The following is a 7,795-nucleotide window of genomic DNA, read 5'->3' as shown; positions in this document are numbered from 1 at the left end:
GTTGCATTCCATGACATTTATGAAGCATGACTTATGTTCCTCTTCCAATGAAGATGGCATAGAATATGTTTGAAGATTTGTGATACTCAAATGTTGATGTCATTTTACCTTATGAAATTGTTACATCTGCGATACAAAGGATCTGAAACTTACTCATAGTGGATTTGAACACCTGAGCTCTTCCTTTCTTAATTAAATCCCTTGAATTGATAAGGAACAACTATGTTTGAGTAGGGTATTGAAAATTAAAAATATATGAAAAAATGGTGACAACAGATAACAAAAATATTTTATTAATCTGGCTGCACACATAAAACACAATTACATAGTCTCTATAAATAGAGAATTTCCAGCTACAAAACTAGTAGAGCAAGGTTCTAGGCTTTTGACAAGTGGATGGTTGCATAAGGCGTAGGATTTAGTCCACAGGGAGATTTGGTTTTCTAATTTTTAGATTTCTAGCAGTATACAATTGGTACTGCAATTTAATTTGCTGGAAAACAGGGAATGTGAGTAAATCAATAAATAGAACTGCTATTTGGTTACAACAAACAATTGACATAGTTAGAGGAGGATTATTAATATTTCAACAACCTCCCTTGATTTTTACCTACAACAAACAATTGACATAGTTAGAGGAGGATTATTAATATTCCAACAACCGCCCTTAATTTCTACCACTAAAGAATCTTTCGGTGGGAGAAATTACAATAAGAAATTTAAATAGGATAGGTCTTGGCATTGAGCCTTTTTAGGTACCCATTTACAAAATAAATAAATTCAGCTCCCCTTTTCACTATCAATTTGTTCCCTGTGACATTATGATATGGGTTTTTAACTAGTTGATTGATAACCATTTGGGTTTTGCCCCAACTAATGAATTTGATTTTCTTTTTGGATTTCTCACTCAAACAAGTGGTTTTGGCTTAACACAAACCTTTCAATTTTTTTTTTTAGGTTTTGCAGCCAAACAAGTGGTTTTAGCTTACCACAAACTCTTCGAAAAAATGATTTAGGATCTTTCACCTAAACAAGTGGTTTCCGATTACCACAAACCCGTCAATAATTCTTTCTACGTTTTTCACCTAAACAAATGGTTTTGGATTACCACAAACTATTCAATAAAATTTTAGGATTTTCACCTAAACAAATGGTTTCAGATTATCACAAACCCTTCAAACTTCGCAAAATATTATTCCAATGATGGGAAAACCAGCTCTATCTTTTCTCACACATAGATAACCAGTCAATTAATTCAATCTTCACCACTTGATTAGTAGATATTACAACACCAATATTTGATGACACAAGCTCTGACCAAGCCAAACACTTCTAATCAAAGTACACATCTTTTCTACAACACTTAAACAATGAATCACATCTTTCCAACAACTTCAAGCACAAATTTTAATCTCTCATTCACTTTACACTGTTTTTATTCTTCTCCTCTCACCAAAATTGTGTATGCACACTCAGGCACTCTCGCTTGCACAGATGATCTACTGGAAATGAGATACAAAACTCAAATAGTCGAACCTTTTTCTGAAATATCTCCACATAGATTTTGTCTTTGCCTCATATTTCTAACATCTCATAATAGATGTCCGGACTACACACATCACATTTAACTATTTGTGCAGTAAACAAATTCTTTTGACAAGCGCACACATAAAAAATATGGCTGATTAATATCACAACTCAACGGAAACTGCACAAGCACCACAAACAACATGTGCATTGCCAAAATCGATGAGCAACTCTTTCACATTCATTTTCTTGAAACTCTGCAGAATATTTCTTCAAGAAAGCTTCATTGTATGTGTTCCACTTAAAAAAATTTCCTACTTCCCAGACATTTACACAAAAAAAATTCACCAACACAAAAGACAACCGAACACTTGCAATTGTTGGACACACTGTTATTACCATTAGCTCTAAACATTTTTATCAGCAGCATAGCACTTTTTCACATTAGTATGAGATAAAACGCTGAAAACATATAGTTTGGAAAACATATAGGTTGTCAACTTGCATCCTGGTGCACACTAACTTTTTTCAATAGTAGACCTCCAGGCATCTACACACAGCATAAACACAATAGCATAGAGGCAAAACAAGCTAGAGAATACTCACAGTAGAGAATACTCTATTTGTCACCATTAGTTCTGATACCATATCAAAAATTAAAAAATTATGAAAAAATGGTGACAGCAGATAATAAAAGTATTTTATTAATCTGGTCGCACACATAAAACACAATTACATAGCCTCTATAAATAGAGGATTTCCAGCTACAAAACCAGTAGAAGAAGGTTCTAGGCTTTTGAAAAGTGCATGGTTGCATGAGGCGTAGGACTTAGTCCACAGTGAGATGTGAATTTGTAATTATCAGATTTCTAGGAGTACATAGCTGGTACTGCAGTTCAGTTTGCTGAAAAATAGAGAATGTGAGTAAATCACTAAATAGAACTGCAGTTTGGTTACAACAAACAATTGACATGGTCAGAGGAAGATTATTAATATTCCAACATAGAGTATGAGGATGGGGTGGGAAATAGCACTGCATGGAGGAGCTGGAGACATTGCTTATACCATGACATCAGAACGTAGTGAGCTCGAGCAAGTTGGCCTTTGCCACTGCCTTGAACTTGGAGTTACTGGCCTTTGAGAATTGCGTTCAGCTCTAGATGTTTTTGAACTTGTTGGAGTGTTCCTTCTTCCACCTATATGTCTTTTCCTACCATTTTTTCTTTATATTTTATTCAACTTACACTAGATGGGTTCTATTTATTCCTTTTCTGGGGGAAACTTTTATAGCTTATTCTGTTTAGGTTGTATGGGCTTCAATATTTATAGTGAGTAAATTTCGTGTTGGATCCAGAATTTGTTCAAATTTCTTGCTTTTTAAAAATGTTCAGAGATCTTTGTGATACTCTGCATTTCTTTTGAATGAATTCGAGGTCCATTTCCGTAGAAATTATATATATTACTAAGAAGGTGGAACGCTTGGGATCGATAGTGTGGTAGGAGTGGGCACTTATTAGGCTGGGATATTTTGCAAGGGAGTTTTTTAACAAATAGAGTTGGAGCTATTCCAAAATATTTTAGGATTTTTTTAAGGTAATCAGTTTATGAATTTTGTAGTTCAATTTGGCTTAAAAGTTGAAGTTTTCAATAAGGAAGCTGATTGTTATGATCGTATATTTTCACAAATGACAAATTATATACTACGCTGCCTGGGCAATTTTGAGTCTCCCTCCATTTTCAACTATCCAAAAATACAACCCTAAAAATAGGAGAAAAAGATTTACAATTTTTTTCTTCAAAAGACCTCTTCATGAAAAATAGGGCTTAAACTATTGGCATACAAATGTACATAGATTTTGTGTACGCAAAATGTCATACATCTGTTGGAGCTAGGTGTGGTCATCACAACATACTAAACATATATATGAACTGCAGCTTTCAAATGGCTTACCCAGCAGTTTGCAAGGTGGACAAGGAGTTATACGCCATTGGGCACAATTCATGCTCTAGTTGTTTTTCATAAAATATGGCATGGTGGAATAGTCATGGATAAACAATTGAAAACAAGCAATTGTTTTTAAAGGATAAAGTAGACTGCAATTCAAATGAGTGCTTTCAAATATTTCAGTATGGATCTGACATCAAGCACAACTCCTTGATGAGATAGCCTAGGCATTTTGGGTTTAGGAGTTGACAGTAGATTGGGATCAACTCTTTGCTGGCAAACGAAGATTTTACAATAAAAGTGAAGGAGACTGGTCAGATGGTGAATACGTTAGAGGGAAAGAGTTGAAGAAGAGTACCATGTGAGAAGAACGTCCAGTTTTAAAGGAAAATCATTGGAGCGAAAATGAAGGTGCTCAAGGTTTGTGCAACCAGTCTAATAATCATTAATTATTATTATTAATTTATTACTATAATAATAGAATTATTAAATATAGTAAAATTATTTATAATAAGTGATCTACAAAGATTATGTTGGCTATATAGAACATCACTGTGAGCAACTAGGAGATGCCAATCATGGACGTCCTCTGCAGCTCCTATGCAGCCAGTCTAATAATTAATAATATATAATTTTAATAATAATAAAATTATCTATAATAATTAATCTGATAAAATATGTAGGCTAATTAGAACATCATGAGAGTCACTCCTGGTACAGCGGTCAATTGGCATGGCTTCCTTAGAGGAGCTCATTAGTTCAAACCTCACATCTCTGAGCTAAACTCATACAAAATTGAAACAAACCCAAAAATATTTCGGTAATACATATATTTATATATATATTTCAAACATACACAACATGTTGAAGTGAATTAGATTGACACAATTTTCTGGGTGATGCGCACCCATTATGCAAATCTGATGCCTTGATTGTCTTGGTGATCTGTTACATGCAATTTTGATGCTGTGTTGAGGCTGATGATGCTCTGCATGAAACTTCTGACACTATATCCTGAACTACTCCCTAGAGGGCTTGTATCCACAAGTTGATTATGATGACATGTCTGTAGGCCTCCCGTTACATTTAAGGGAATGATATTAGGTTTGACATCTAATTTTTAAAAAAATTCCACCTGTTTACGCCCCAAGGCTTCCTATTGCACCCGTTTCCTGAAGTCATAATCAGAATTAATCACCCCTCAAATGATGGTGGCCAATGTAAGCGATCAACTGGCAAGTCCACCTCTCAACTGAAGGGTTTAACTAGCCGGAACTGGAAGAATCAACCACTTCACTAGACTGAAAGATCTAAACTAAATGCATACAGAAGCAAAACAATACCTAATGTATTCCATAGAGAGAGCTCCATTTTCTACTCTTTAGCCAAGATTGGCTTCGCACACACTTATTTTTAAATCAAAACTATGTTAAACTATTCCTATCGAGTAGTTACAAAAACAACTTAACACCAACTACTACAAACCGATTACTACACCTAGTTCATCAATCTATTATATATGGGGTATTTTGTCAAATAGACAAATTTAATATATGCATGTTTCTATATTCAATCATATATAATGATTAAAAAGACTCTGTTGGTCTTGATGGTCCCCTTGAACTTAACTGAATATCTTGTGCTTCTAGTGTTATTTTCAATAATTTATTGTGCTCCGTTCTTAAACTTAGCCAAACGTTCATATCTGAGCATTATCAACAATATTGCTCATATGTAGATGATCGTACAAATCATAGAAAAGATTGATTATTATGGGGATTTACACTAAGTTTAAGATGTACAGTTCAGATCGTTGGGCAGTTACCTAATCAGATTCAGAGTTAAAAACATAGTGAGAAACCCAAATATGAGCTCTGTACACACCATCTGTCCACGATGTTGGTCTGGATGCTGGTAACTGCAAGGTGTCGATGAACATTAAGTAGTAAAGCCCTGATATACCTAGGGTGTGCAAATACATCTTACCAAGAGGCCCGCGGAAGCTGGAGCTCGTGACTAGGGTCACATGTTTGGCTGTGCAACTGATGAGATGCCCGAGCTCATGCCTCTCACTCATATCTTGGCTACAAAGTTGAGTGCCAAGCTGACAGAGATCAGAAAGAATGGTACTTACCCTTCGTTGACGCATGATGGTGAGACCCAGGTCACTATTGAGTACGTAAATGAAGGAGGTGCCATGTTTCCTAAATGTTGAGCACACCATTCTTATCTCCACTCAACATGACAAACCGTCACCAATGACTAGATTGTGGCAGATCTCAAGGAGCATGTCATTATACCGGTGATCTCAGATAAGTACCTGGATGAGAACACTATCTCCCACTTGAATTCATCAGGAAAGTTTCTGAAGAACCCCATGGAGATGCAGGTCTCATTGACAGGAAGATTATCATCGACACGTATGGATGTTGGGAAGCTCATGAAGGAGGGACATTCTCTAGAAATGATCTAACCATGGTGGATCATAATGGAGCATATATAATCAGATAGGATGCCAAATATTTTGTGGCCACTGGGCTTGCAAGACAATGCAGCGTGCAGGTTTCATATGACATTGTGTTGCTAGAGACTCTCTCTCTATATTAGTGGACACATAGAGAATGGGAAGGAGCCATAACAAGGAAATCCTCATCATAATTAAGGAGAGCATTGATTTTAGGCCTAACATGATTGCCATCAACATGGATTTGAAGAGGGGAAGAAATCAGAGGTTCCAAAAGACTTCTTCCTATGGCCACTTCGGAAGAGATGACCAAGATTCCAGTTGGGAAATTGTTATGGCCCTCAAGGTGATGGAGTCCAAATTTTTTGCCTCTATTTGAGAGATAATATTAGAGACTTGATGAAGTATTAAGGATGTCAAGGGCATTCATGATATTGTTGATCTTCGTCATTTATGTCAAAAGTAAGACGGAAAAGCATTTTGATGAATTTATCAAAAAATATATGATTGTGTACTTAATGTATTACATAGAAACCAATAACTTCATGATGACATCCTAGTCAACTGTATCTCAAGATTTAGGGAGTAATATAATCTACATGCATATCAGAGAATGAAATTGGAAACTCAGAAATAGGAAAGTTTATATGCTTTACCCCATACTCTTCCCTCATACTCTACTGTGACTGGACATTGAGTTCATGACTAATTTTTTCTATGCAAGTATGTGAAAATAGGAGGCTTCAAAAGATAATAGGTATATGATTATCAAGCATCATGTAGAATACTGATTTAAAAGATTTAAATAAAAACTAAAGAACACTGATTGAAAATACATACAATATCATAAAAGTATAAATAGAAATTAATGATAAGTAATAGTTTGTTTAAATATTTAATATAGAGGCCGATCTATTGTGACTTGTGAGCAATCATCAAAGTAATGATATGCAGTGACGATGGGATGATGGTATGAAGTTTAATTAACAACAAAACAAAGAATGTAGCAATGAAAAATTCTATGATATGGAGGTATCAAAGATAATGATACTTGTAAGGAACAATTCTAGCAGAATACATGTGTGAATATATTGTCACTAAACTGAAATAAAAAATTAATTGAGCATTGCAAAGACATGTATCAGAATGCCACAAAGTGGGTCTTTCTTTCAATATACAGGAATGAAAAACAGTCAATTCTATGGTTTCCACAGAGAATATGTTTATATCTAAGGAGGCATGGTGTAAGTTGGTTACATTTAGACAAAATTCCACTTTATTACAAAGCAGTACTAGAGCTCCATTTTTTGGGTCTTTGAGTTGGTTAGGCTCTAGAAGTATTTCCATTACCACCTCCATTACTAATCTATACAATTTGTTCAATAAGTTGTGGAGATAAGGATTTTAGTTGTGTATATACGACATGTAAGATACAAAGAAATCTGTTCACAGTGAATTCTATATCCATATAGGTGCTAGAAGACTCCAAAAGAATAATTGAAGCCTATCATTATAGACACACTACATTGGAGTCTGATGTCTTTCATTTTTTTTCAACAATTTGTTAGAAATATTAATTTCTACTTCAATCCATCACTAAATGATTCTAGAAGTTTAGATTTACGTTTAGGTTTAGGTTGTGTTGGCTATAGCAGATTCCAGAATCTTGTAGATAATTGTCTTGTCGGCAAATGTAAGAGATTTTTAGAGATTGTAAACTTGCCTATAAAAGGGAGTGCTACGCATCCATTTCGATCAATCAATAACAAGACAATCAAATATTGTGCTACAGCACATTCATTGCATTTCATATTTTATTTTATTGTGCCTCTGCCCCCCATCAGAGTGGTATCATAGCC

The 7,795-nt window shown here is 34.9% G+C and overlaps 1 pseudogene; it reads left to right on the top strand.

Annotated features, from left to right (window-relative positions):
• The first annotated feature begins 2,542 nt into the window (after positions 1–2,542).
• On the top strand, positions 2,543–6,315 carry LOC149559662 (S-adenosylmethionine synthase 2-like; annotated as a pseudogene).
• Positions 6,316–7,795: the final 1,480 nt, after the last annotated feature.

The sequence above is a fragment of the Cupressus sempervirens genome, chromosome 4 (genome assembly GCF_028749045.1).
Source record: "Cupressus sempervirens isolate cs-2001-9-10 chromosome 4, ASM2874904v1, whole genome shotgun sequence".
Taxonomy (NCBI): Eukaryota; Viridiplantae; Streptophyta; class Pinopsida; order Cupressales; family Cupressaceae; genus Cupressus; species Cupressus sempervirens.
This window is presented reverse-complemented; position numbering and strand designations above follow the sequence as displayed.